The 12,597-nt window shown below is 45.3% G+C and overlaps 1 protein-coding gene across 5 annotated transcripts in view; it reads left to right on the forward strand.

Moving 5' to 3' along the window:
- Positions 1 to 12,597, forward strand: part of luzp1 (leucine zipper protein 1) — a 178,625-nt gene that overhangs the window by 18,671 nt on the left and 147,357 nt on the right. Inside the window, exon 1 of one of the 5 annotated variants that reach the window (XM_073028397.1) lies at positions 2,343 to 2,435. The exons of the other annotated variants lie outside the window; for them this stretch is intronic. The gene's annotated coding sequence lies outside the window, so the exon portion shown is untranslated. Of the gene's footprint in view, positions 1 to 2,342; positions 2,436 to 12,597 lie in introns of those variants that run through there. 5 annotated transcript variants of the gene reach the window in all.

Genomic DNA, 12,597 nt, shown 5'->3' on the forward strand with positions numbered 1-12,597 from the left:
GATTTACAACCATCTGCAGCTTCTTTCAGTCCTGTGCAGTAGCCCCTCCATGTCAGAATGCTCTCCACAGTACAACTATAGAAGTTTTTGAGTGTAATTGACATGCAAATCTCTTCAAACTCCTAATAAAGTATAGCCACTGTCTTGCCTTCTTTATGACTACATCAATACGTTGGGACCAGGTTAGATCCTCGGAGATCTTGACACCCAGGAACCTGAAGCTACTCACTCGCTCCTCACTTGTCCTCAAATATTAAAATACTTCCAGGTCAGTTAAAAGTGAATGAGATGAACCCTTGATTATAAAGATGAACTCTTGCTCACTCAAGCTACTTCATCTTGGCCCCTTCTCCTTATTTATCTCCCCACTCTAGACTTTCTCTGTGACTGCAGCGCTATAAGACAGGCAATTACTTTCTCCAGTAATGGAATAATTAGATTCAGGCACTGATACTTTAGAACATGGTAAGCTCCTGAGGGATGTGGGGCTGGAAAGAATCAATTGAGTTATGAAGTCATAAAATCATTGGTGTTTAAAATGGGAAAGGAGGCTATTTGTCCCTTCAGGTCCATGCCAGCTAATTCCATTTCTCAGCTCTAATCAAGAGTAGTATCATCTTGGCCTCATCCGTCCTTCAAGCTGTGAATTCCAGATTCTGTGTACGTCTTTCTTTCGTCACTGTCTCCATATCCAGCTTCTTCTTCAAAGAGTTGATGCTTCCTCCAAAGCCATACCTCTTTTACTACGCAAACACGAGGAAATCTGCAGGTGCTGGAAATTCAAACAACAACACACACAAAATGCTGGTGGAACACAGCAGGCCAGGCAGCATCTATAGGGAGAAGCGCTGTCGACGTTTCGGGCCGAGACCCTTCGTCAGGACTAACCGAAAGGAAAGATAGTAAGAGATTTCCTCCCCCCACTACTTTCAAATCTCTGATTTTCTGAGGAATTTCTGAGGAAAGAAAAATTCCTGTGGGTGAGTTCTTTTAATGAGTCAACCATAGCACACCAGCCAGCGCTCGGACTTGACAGAATGGGGTCTTGGCTCAACGTGAAGGAGGTGCAAGACAACGAGGGGTCAGAATCTGCTGCTCAGGAGATTTGAGATTTACCGGGGCATGCTTTGCACACGCAGGTATGCGGCTTGACCCTGACTAACGGTATTTGTGGGGTTTTTTTTAAAACATCTGTCTTTGCAAACAGCGTGATACTTTTTTCCAGGAAGGGAAACATTGGAGAATGATTTATTAACACAGCCTTTTGTTATTGTGGTCTTGAGACAGCTTCTACTACAGTCGATCTCTCCCGAGAGGAGGGGGTTTATTAGGAGAACATTTTGCTCTGATTACAGAATCAGGTTTAATATCACCGGCAGACGTCGTGAAATTTGTTGACTTTGCGGCAGCTGTACAATGCAATACGCGATAATAGAGAGGGGAAAAATGTGAATTACAGTTTACCAGAGGGCATGCATTGAAGGCGATTGGGGGTAGGTTCGAGGGTGATGTGAGGGGTCGGTGTTTTACTCAGAGTCATGGATGTCTGGAATGCACTGCCTGGTATGGTAGTAGAGGCAAATACAAACGTTGTATATTAGGGGCTTTTAAGAGACGTTCGGATAAGCACATGGATGTGAGAAAGATGGAGGGATATGGACATGATGTAGGTAGGAGGGATGAGTGTTTGGGTGTTTTTGATTTTTTAAAGATGGTTCAGCACAATATTGTGGGCTGAATGGCCTGCTCCTGTGCTGTACGGTTCTGTGTCCTGTATGTTCTACAGAAAAAGCTGCTCTTGAATCGCTGAGTGTTTGCCTTCAGGCTCCTGTACCTCCTCCCTGACGGCAGCAATGAGAGCAAGGCACGACCTGGGTGGTGGGGGTCACGTGTAAGTTCCAACTCTTGCCTTTGATTAAAAACTAATCTTTAGACAATTGTTGCCACGCAGAAAGCACTGGAACTCAGCAGGCGAGGTGGCAGCTATGGAGGGGAATGGATAATTGACGCTTTCGGCCAAGTCCCATCAGCTGTCCACTTCCCTCCCTGGATGCTGCCTGACTCACTGAGTTCCTCCTACGTTTGGTGAGTGCTGCTGTTCCGGTTTTCCAGTATCTGCAGTCTCTCTAGCGCCTGTTAGTTTGTTTAGTGCCTAGATCAGCCCTTGCCAAAGCTGGCAGCCTTGAAACATGCATAACTGACAATTAGATTAGGGAAGATCCAGCTGTTTGGCTTTCTAAAGCGGGGAAATTCTCAGCTGCCTCGGTGGCTGGCTTTGAAAGCAGTCGTTTGAATTGTGTATTTATTCTGATCAACACGCCATTGCAGTGACTCACGAGTACGTCTGAATGAATAATGTATGACGTTGCAGTGTCTTTATGGAAATGATGCTCGAACGCAGTGCAGGTCGTTGCAGACGTGGTCGCAGTGTGCTGGTAATGTTTGCTTTTTTGCTTAACCCAACCGCGTGCGCGCACGAGCACACCCGCCTCTCGACAGGTTTTCACTGAGGGAAGCACGGTGGGGAGGTCGGGATCTAAAGGCCAGTCCGATCGCTTTACATCACCAGCGATCGCCGACCCGGGTTCGATTCCAGCCGCTGCCTGGAAGGCGTTTGTACGTTCTCCCCGTGAGCGCGTGTGCCTCCGGCTGCTCCGGTTTCCTCTCGCGATCCTAAGACGTACGGGTCAGTGTCAGTGAGATGCTATGTTAGCACTGGAAGCGTGTCGAGGATTGGAAACTGCCACCCCTGTCACTGATTTGATTTGATACGGAAGACACATTTCACTGTATGTTTCGATGTACATGTAACAGATTAAGCTAATCTTCAGCTAAAATTAATATAGAGAGAAGATATTGTTTCTGTAATTATAAGGTAAAAGGAACAAATGTTGCTGTTTCAATAACTTCAGAAATCCATTGCTAATCTGATCGTAATGCGACTTAATTGGCACTTGATAGTAAAGGGAGGAGGGAACACTTATTCTCTAGCCTCTCTTGGCGTCCCCTGTAGGTATGGGTCTATACAGATATCAGCTGAGTTCTACTGCAGTAAACTTTTCCTTCATGTAGTTTCTGCCATCCAGGGTCTTGTACAGGAAGGGATGCAGCAGCAAATACCTTCTTGGTCGAGTTACAACGTTTGAGGTCAGTCCGTCGCCACTTCCATTCCATTGCGAGCACCCCGGGTGGGTGATACTGTCCCACGGTCGTGCGCCGGTGCGATCTGGGGGCTTACGAGGAATTGACCAGTGAACCAAGGAACAAAGGTGTGATGTACCGTTGGTCAGTGGGCAACAGTTATGTCACATACATTCAGTGGCTACTTTACTAGGTGCCTAATAAGGTGACCGTTGAGTGTATGTTCATGGTCTTCTGCTGCTGTAGCCCGTCCACGTCAAGGTTTCGTGTGTTGTATGTACAGAAATGCTCTTCTACGCACCACTGTTGTACCTTGTGGTTACTTGAGTTACTGTCGCCTTCCTGTCAGCTTGAACCAGTCTGGCCATTCTCCTCTGACCTCTCTCATTAACGAGGCATTTTCGCCCACAGAACTGCCACTCTCTGGATTTTTGTTTTTGTTTTTCGCATCATTCTCTGTAAACTCTAGAGACTGTTGTGCGTGAAAATCCCAGGAGGTCAGCAGATTCTGAGATACTCAAACCACCCCATCTGGCACCAATAATTACTCCACGGTTCAAAGTCACTTAGATCACATTTCCTCCCCTTTTCTGATGTTTAGTGTGAGCAATTGAACCTCTTGACCCTGCCTGCATGCTCTTATGCACTGAGCTGCTGCCACATGATTGGCTGATTAGATATTTGCATTAACGAGCAGGTACGAAGTGTCCATTGAGTGTACGTCAAATAGCGACATAGCTCTTTTCTCAAGAATTACGCAGCAGCTGAGGCCCGTGATTTTCCAACCATGCCCTTTGCGCAACTTATCTGAGTTTCATAACTGAAGTGTCCCGTTCTCAGTCCTTGTTGGAAATGAGTGATGCTGCAAGTCGTTGGTCGGGCCAACAGTTACAGCCCCACACTCATTGCCAGTGGTTGCTATTGGATACGGTGACTTGTATACTGAGCCACTCAAGTGGACAGTTTGGAATGGTCCATCTTGAGCAGGATGTAGACACCACCAGAACAGGACTTGTGAGAGAGCCTAGAACCAGAGTGCCCACCTCAATACACAGACAAGGCAGAGGTTGATTGATTCCTGATTGGTCAGGGCGAGAAAGGATACGAGGAGAAGGCGGGCAATTGGGACTGGGAGGGAAATGGACCAGCCATGTGAAATGGAGAAGCAGACTCGATGGGCCAAATGGCCTAATTCTGCTCCTATATCCTAAGGTGACGTCCCTTGCAAGTCGTGAATCCCTAGTCTGTGCCAAACTGTTATCCTACCTAGTCCCCATCGACCCGCACCTGGACCATACCCCACCCATCATTTGCTTAACCAAACTTCTCTTGGATGTTATCTTTGGAACCGAGACAAGGAGGAATTTCTATAGCCAGAGGGCAGTAAATCTGTGAAATTCATTGCCGCAGACGGCTGTGGAGGCCAATTCATTGGATATCTTTAAAGTGGAGGTTGATAGATCCTTGAGTAGTAAGGGTGTCAAAGTTTTATGGAGAGAAGGCAGGAGAATGGGTTTGAGAGGGAAAATAAATTGGTCACGATCAAATGGCAGAGCAGACTTGATGGGCTGAATGGCCTAATTCTGTTCCTATATATTATGGTCAAAGTGTATACAGTGGCCCCTTTAGGGGAGTGGGTAATCGGTTGGGCTTCTGCAGGAATCCAAGAGTTCCTAATACAAACTCATGTTTATACCAAGAGCACAAATTTCAAAGGTCCTTCCAACATGCCCCCTCGGGAATGAATCCTCTACCATGCCCCATCCATCATGAAAAATCGAGCAGGAGGTTCAGGAGCCTGATGTCCCACAGCACCAGATTCAGAAACAGTTATTGCCAATGTTCCCTCTAATTTGTAATGACCAGTGTGCATGCAAATCTTGTGCAGTGCAATTTTGTGCCCAGTGACATTAACGTGCGCACTCAATAATTTCTTCAATAAAAACAGTATAAATAAGCCAGTTCTAAAATCTGCAGACAAATCATCACAAACCCCACGTTGTCAGCACCGTCCGCATCAGAAACCGGAAAAGGAAATGTGATTGTGTACGATCGTGAAATATACTGAACATGCCAATGAGGTAGAGGGTGACAACCTTTTGTGTACAGTTTAAATTCCTTTGTGTGTTAGTAGCAAACGATGTGCACGCACGCATACGTGAACGCCTTATAAGGTACGTTGGTTATTGCCCTTCAGCCATTAGGTTTGAGAGCTAGCTTGGATAAATTCACTCATCTCAATAGTAAGCTGATTCCACAACCTATTGATTGACTTTCAATGATTCTACAACTTGTTTTCAGTATCAATTAGTTAATTAACTTATTTTTGTCTTATCTTTTATTTTTTTTTTTACTTACGCCATTAGACTGCTGGCATTTAGGGCAGCAATGAAGATCCTCCATCTCTGGCGGTGTTCAGGGCTTCCTTCATCGTGTCTGTAGCTTCCTCTCAGTTTTCACTACTATCAGTCACGTGAGTCCCAGGTGGAGACTCGGGAATACCATCGCACTCAGATGCAGAGGGATTCTTAATCGCTGTTTCTGTAACTATTTTGTTTGACCAGTCAGGGTTGTTAAACCCCCAAACCTGGAGGACTGGTGGGCCACTCTTACTCTGACCTCTACCCTTTGACCTGTTTGGCATGGGTGACCCTACCAAGAGCCAAAGCACAAAGCCCTGACTCCAGCCGACATAGCTCTCCGGGTCATTGAGGCACGCAAGCCTCCAAACCCTATAACAAGGTTGTAGACCTCTTGGAGGCTTTCTTTCAAACATCATTATTAATGTTTAATTGATTATTTGTATTTGCACAATATGTATTTGCATAATATGTATTCTTTTGTCCCTTGGTTGTTTGTCAGTCTCTGTGTGCAGTTTTTCACTGATTCTGTTTTATTTCTTTGTTCTACTGTGAATGCCGTAAGAAAATGAAACTCGGGATAACATACGGTGACATGTAGGCTTCTGATAATAGATGTTATCACTGATTGTTGTATGAGCCAAGGTAACACTCTGCAGGATTTAAATGAGTTTTGCAGTTTACTGTGCAGCTGTAGCTGGCTCTAAGCTGGGCAGAGTTGAATAGCTAATTAAGACATCAACCACAATAGAATTCCTCTTGCTGTTTGAAATCCTGTTTACTGCTGACAGCTCCACATTTTCAGGTTGAACCAGACGTTAAAGAGAATGCAGAATAAAGACACCAGGTGAAAGAAGCCCTTCAGAGTAAATAACTGTTTACCTTGCTTGGAGTTGCTTTGAATGCAGGTTAGCCAGTTGATGCATTTTGTAGATCTTTTAAGCTCCTGCCGGTCTATATAACATGTGACCAGGGAAATTAAGATGTCTTGTATCCACTATCAGAATCAAGTTTAATATCAGCGCCATGTTTTGTAAAATTTGTTGTTATGTAGCATCAGTGTGTTGCACTACATAATAAAATCTGGTAAATTACATTAAGAACCCAGTTGCATTAATTGGGTGCATTTAAGGCAGAGATGGATAGGTTCTTGATTAGTCAGGGCACCAATGGGTATGGGGTGAAGGCAGGGGAGTGGGGATGACTGGAAGAATTGGATAGGCCCATGATTGAATGGCAGAGCAGACTTGATGGGCCGAATGGCCTACTTCTGCTCCTATATTTTATGGTCTTGTGGTCTGACTATTCCAGAATCGTTGAGTGTGTGTGCCTTCAGGCTCCTGTATCTCCTTCCTGATGGTACAATGAGAAGAGGGCATGTCCCAAGAGTTCAGGGTCCTTAATGATGGATGCCGCCTTATCGAGGCTTCGCTCCTCGAGGATGTCCGGACACTACAGAGGCTAGTGCCCATGATGGAGCTAACTGAGTTTAGAGCTTTCTGCAGCTTATTTTGATCCTGTGCAGTAGCCACTTCCTCCACCTCGCCATACCAGACATTCCCAGTGACAATAAAAACTATTGTGATATTTACAAAGTCCAAAGTAAATCTATTATCAAAGTACATACAGTATATGTCACCACGTACAACCCTGAGATTAATTTTCCTGTGGACATACTCAATAAATCCATAATGGACTCATAACCATCATAGAATCAATGACCCACTTGGGTGTTCAACCAGTGTGCAAAAGACGACAAGCTGCAAATACAAAAAGAAGGAAATAATAAGAAATGAATAAGCAATAAATATCGAGAACATGAGATGAAGAGTCCTTGAAAGTGAGTCCATAGGTTGTGAGAACGTCTTAAGGATGGGGCAAGTGAATGTAGTTGTCCCCTTTGGTTCAAGAGCCTGATGGTTGAGGGAGTAGTAACTGTTCCTGAACCTGGTGGTGTAAGTCCTGTGGCTCCTGTAGTTTCAGATTAGTTTTCATTGCCACTTTAATACAACTTGTACTTACCATAAGCTTGGGATGTTTCACAACCACTTAATAGTTGGAGGTGTAGGTGTAAAAGTAAAGCTTAGCTTTATTTGTCACATGCACATCAAAGCAAACTGGGAGCTGAGTAATTTGTGTCAACGGCCATCTTGTTGTCCGTTATGCCACTGGCGTTTAGGACAACAGTGAAGATCCTCCATCTCTGGTGATGTTCAGGGCTTCCTTCATTGTGTCAGTAGATTCTTCTTGGTTTTCACTCTTGTCAGTCACACAATTCCTGGGTGGAGACTTAGGAATACCATCGCACTCAGATGTAGAAGGATTCTTCATTGCTGTTTCCGTAACAATTTTGTTTTTACCAGTCACGGTTGTTAGACCTGAGCTGAACCCCCTGAGCCTGGAGGACCGGTTGACCACTCTTAGTCTGGCCTCTACCCTTTGACCTGTTTGGCATGGGTGACCCTACCAAGAGCCAAAGCGTAAAGCCCTGACCCCAGCCAACAAAGCTCTCCAGGTCATTGAGGCACACAAGCCTCCAAACCACGACAAGGCTGTGGTCCTCTTGGAGGTTAATGACCAACATTGTCTGAATGATCTGCTGGGGGCAGCCTGCAAGTGTTGCCACGCGCCCAGCACCAGAACAGCATGCACACAACGAGCTAAACCTTGCGTCTTTGGACCGTGGGAGGAAACCGGAGCACTCGGAGGAAACCCACGCGGTCACAGGGAGAACGTACAAACTCCTCACAGGCAGCAGCAGGAATTGGGCCCTGTTCACTGGCGCTGTAAACAACCCCCGTGGTCCACATTGAGCCGCAAAAGAGCTGTGACCATCGAGAGAGGGGTAGAAAGTGGAGGAGCTCAGCAGGTGAGGCAGCAAAGAGATGATTGAGGTTTCAGGAGGAGATCCTGCGTCCAGACTGAGAGTGTATACTGAGCCACTATGAAGAGGAGAGAGGGGTGAGACAAGATGTGGCTAGCGATAGGTGAGGAGGTGCGGATGGTCAGATGGAGCCACACGGGGAAGGGAGGGATGGAGATAGCGACAGAGGCCGAGAGGTGTGGAGCGAAGAGGTATTTTGGATACTTCTGGTTTCCATTAGGGTAAGCGTTTGATTTAGACTCTTGAATCTTCAGGATTATTGTAAATGTCTTATGATTTTCAGCCAAGTTCAGATAGTTCAAAGTATATTTATTATCAAAGTATGCACGCAGTATTCAACCCTGGGAGTCATCTTCCCCCAGACGGCCACGAAACAAAAGAAACACCACGGAACCCGTTCAGTAAAAACATCAAACACCCGACGCGCAAAGAGAAACTGGTCACGCAAGCAGCAAAGAAAAACGAGTGAAAGACACACAGAGTATGAAACATCAAACCACAGAGTCATTAAAACAGTCTAGGAATGTTCAAATTTAGTTTGAATAGTCTGGTTCAGTTCAACTTGGGGGCTGTGTCATTCGCTGACTTCAGGATTCAGAGCCAGCCCGTCCCGATGAAAATCGCAGAAAATAGCGATTTTTTGTTTAAAGGATCAGATGTCCAGATGGAAGCCGTGGCTTCCAATTTTATCCAGGACGTAGAGGTGGTCTTAAAAAGGGAATGCAAAGGTAGAACCTCAACATGTTGCAAGGCCTCTCTTGGCAGACTCTAAGTAAACGGGCTTCTGAATATTGGGCCCAGAAGGAAATTTGAGTGTTAACACCAGGTCACCATTTTCGAATCAACTTCCAATGAACCTAGTGTAACTGGAACGGGGATTTTTAAAAAAAAAGTTCTGTTTGCGTTGTTTGTAGATCTAGCCGACTGAATTGGCTGTTGCTTTGGTCTGGATCCAACAACTGAACAAGACTTTTAAATCTTTATTATTTTTACAAGGAAATGCTGTGGAGGTTCTTTTGGCTAAAGGGAAGAAAATACTTGAAATCTCAGAGCTCGTCTTTAACTTGCAACTGGTCTGCCAAGTCTTTTATTTACCGAAAGTAACTTGTCTCGCGCGCAGTGTATCTGCACGTCCGAAGCGTGTTGCATTATCAATGTTATCAGCTTCGTGCACTTCGAGGGCTCGTGTTGAGGGAAGGGTAATCCTGAATAATTTTGGCTGTGCTCTTCCAGCTGTGCAGATAATATCACCCAGTCACGCAACTCAGTTACCCTCGGTGACTGTCAACACATGGATTGTGGATCTTTTGCAAACGACTGAACGTCAGGCGCAAAGCACGTTTAGTCGGGGCATTCTGCCCAGATGAGGACTAGAATATAAAAGCATGGAAGTACTGCAGAGGCTTGATGAGATACTGGGCTGACAGCGCGCTGTTGGCCTCCCCTCTCGCTGCGACGGGAGCGATAACTCTTCCCCTCACTAGAGTGGGGGCCTGCCTGAGATGTCGAAGTGTTGGGGTGGGCAGTAGCTTTCGATGGACTGTAGCTCATGGCCCCTTTGGGTGCTTTGCTGTTGCTTGCATGGTGGGTGGTGGGAGATCGGTGCATTTGCTGGAGCAAGTGGGAGGGGGGAGGGTTGATACTTTTACTGGTGCGTCTTGGGGGAGGGGGCTATGGGGTTCTAATGTTTTTCTGTCGTTCATTCTTTGAGTTTTTTTCTCTGTTTCTTGGATGTCTGTGAAGAGTAAGAATTTCAGGTTATATACCGTATACATCCTCTGATATTAAATTAAACTATTAAATAGTGTGAGCAATTTTGGGCCAGGTATCTAAGTGCTAGCCATGGAGAAGGTCCGGAGGACATTCAGAGGAATTATTGGGAAGGAAAAAGATATGAGGAGCATTTGAGAGCTCCGGGCCTGCACTCCACAGGTTTCGGAAGGTGCAGAATCTCATTGAGGCCTACTTGATCCCATAAGGCCTGAATAGAGTGTTTTCAAGTCGAGTTTATTGTCGCTTAACTATATACATGTGTACTGCCAAACGGGACGAGGTTGTAAAGCACTGTAGCACACAGAACACACAATAACTTAGGAAAGTAAGAATTAAATCTGCAGAAGTATTGGTGCGCAGTTTTGGTCACCGAATTACAGGAAGGATATTAATAAGGTTGAAAGAGTGCAGAGAAGGTTTACAAGGATGTTGCAGGGACTTGAGAAACTGAGTTACCGAGAAAGGTTGAATAGGTGAGGACTTTATTCCCTGGAGCGTAGAAGAATGAGGGGAGACTTGATAGAGGTGTATAAAATTATGATGGGCATTGATAGTGAATGCAAGCAGGCTTTTTCCACTGAGGCTAGGGGAGAAAAAAACCAGAGGACATGGGTTAAGGATGTAGGGAGAAAAGTTTAAAGGGAACATTGTGGGGGGGGGGGGGGGGGGCTTCTTCACACAGAGAGTGGTGGGAGTGTGGAATGAGCTGCCAGATGACGTGGTAAATGTGGGCTCTCTTTTAACATTTAAGAAAAACTTGGACAGGTACATGGATGAGAGGTGTATGGAGGGATATGGTGCAGGTCAGTGGGACTAGGCAGAAAAGTGGTTCGGCACAGCCAAGAAGGGCCAAAAGGCCTGTTTCTGTGCTGTAATGTTCTCTGGTTCTATGGATTATGCATACATAAACAAAGTGAAGTGTATAAATATTGTAGGGTATAGTACAAATTATCCGATGACACTTCGAATGTGATGCAGCAAAGAGTTCAGAAGCCTAATGGCCTGAGATAAGAAGCTGTTTCCTGTTCTGACCATTCTCGTCTTAATCCATCGGCATCTCCTGCCTGATGGTCGACTGTCAGAGAGGATGCTGGATGGATGAGTGGGATCTTTGATAATACTAAGGGCCCTGCGTACGCTCCTGATAAATGCCCCTGGTGTATGGTAGGGAGACCCCTAGGATCCTCTCAGCCGTTCTCCAATAGTGAGAGAGTCTAGGGTCAGAGGGTACAGCCTCTGAAGAAGGGATAAACCTTTTAGAACGAAGATGAGGAGGAATTTCTTCAGCCAGAAGGTGGTGAATCTGTGGAATTTATTGCCACAGGGGGCTGTGGAGACAGTTATTGAGTGTTTTTAAGGTAAAGTTTGGTAGGTTCTTGATTGGTAAAGGGGTTGAAAATGTGGGAGAATGGGTTTGGGGGAAGATAATCAGCCTTGATTGATCAGTGAAGCAGACTAGTTGGCGCGATTCAGCGCTCATGATTATTGTTTGCTACCGTTGCCACATCAGACAGACACGAGAACTTAAAATGCAGTCAACAGACTCGAATTTACATGTTGTTTTTTTGATGGCCCACCTGCTTCTGAGGTGTAATAACATAGGAAGGTTTGCTGCCCAGTGATGGACAGCACAGTTCCATAACCAGCAACGTGTCAATGACCAGGTAAGCTGTTTGTCAGGTCGATTGAGGGATGAATATTGGTCAGGAGATCAGAATCTATCCCATGCCCCCATTGGCTGAAGTGCCCCATGTGATGGCAGACACAGTCCATGGAGGAACACCTCATCTGAGAGACAGCAATGGTCACTTCCTCACCGGTGCTCCAGGAGCAGTTACGTCCGGATACAAGTCAGTTTTTTTTTTGGTTTTGAATATTTATTAGTTTTAAATCATTACACAACCAAAACAGCTTCTAATTAGTGAAAGGACATTTGCAATTACACTGCTAACTTTGGAATCTACATTTAGAATCCATCATTCCTTATCCTTCTGAATTTCTTTCGATGCATCTTAGTCAGTATCCGGTTTCTTATTAATATACATATTTGGCTGGTAATGAATAAACATTTTGGTGCAAGTCTCAAGGTTTGCTGGATCTTGGTGGCCAGTGGTAACATTCGCTTCTTGCTTAATACTTTACCGGCAGCCTTGGTGGCTTTTGTGGCAAGATCTTTCTTAGTAACTGACTTGATCACACCGACAGCCACCATCTGTCTCATATCACGGACAGCAAAGCGACCAAGGGGTGGATTTTCAGAAAAGCTCTCGACACACATGGGCTTAGTTGGCAACAAGTCAGTATTTTTATCTTCGGGTCCCAAAAAGTGAAGGGAGTTTCAGGCATCACTGGTTTTATATCCTCCTGCTGCCAGATTCATTTGTCATAATTTGTTTTATGGGTATGAAAATGCCTCGCAGTAGGCCAACGTTTCCCTGC

Source organism: Hemitrygon akajei, chromosome 24 (assembly GCF_048418815.1).
Source record: "Hemitrygon akajei chromosome 24, sHemAka1.3, whole genome shotgun sequence".
Classification (NCBI taxonomy): Eukaryota; Metazoa; Chordata; class Chondrichthyes; order Myliobatiformes; family Dasyatidae; genus Hemitrygon; species Hemitrygon akajei.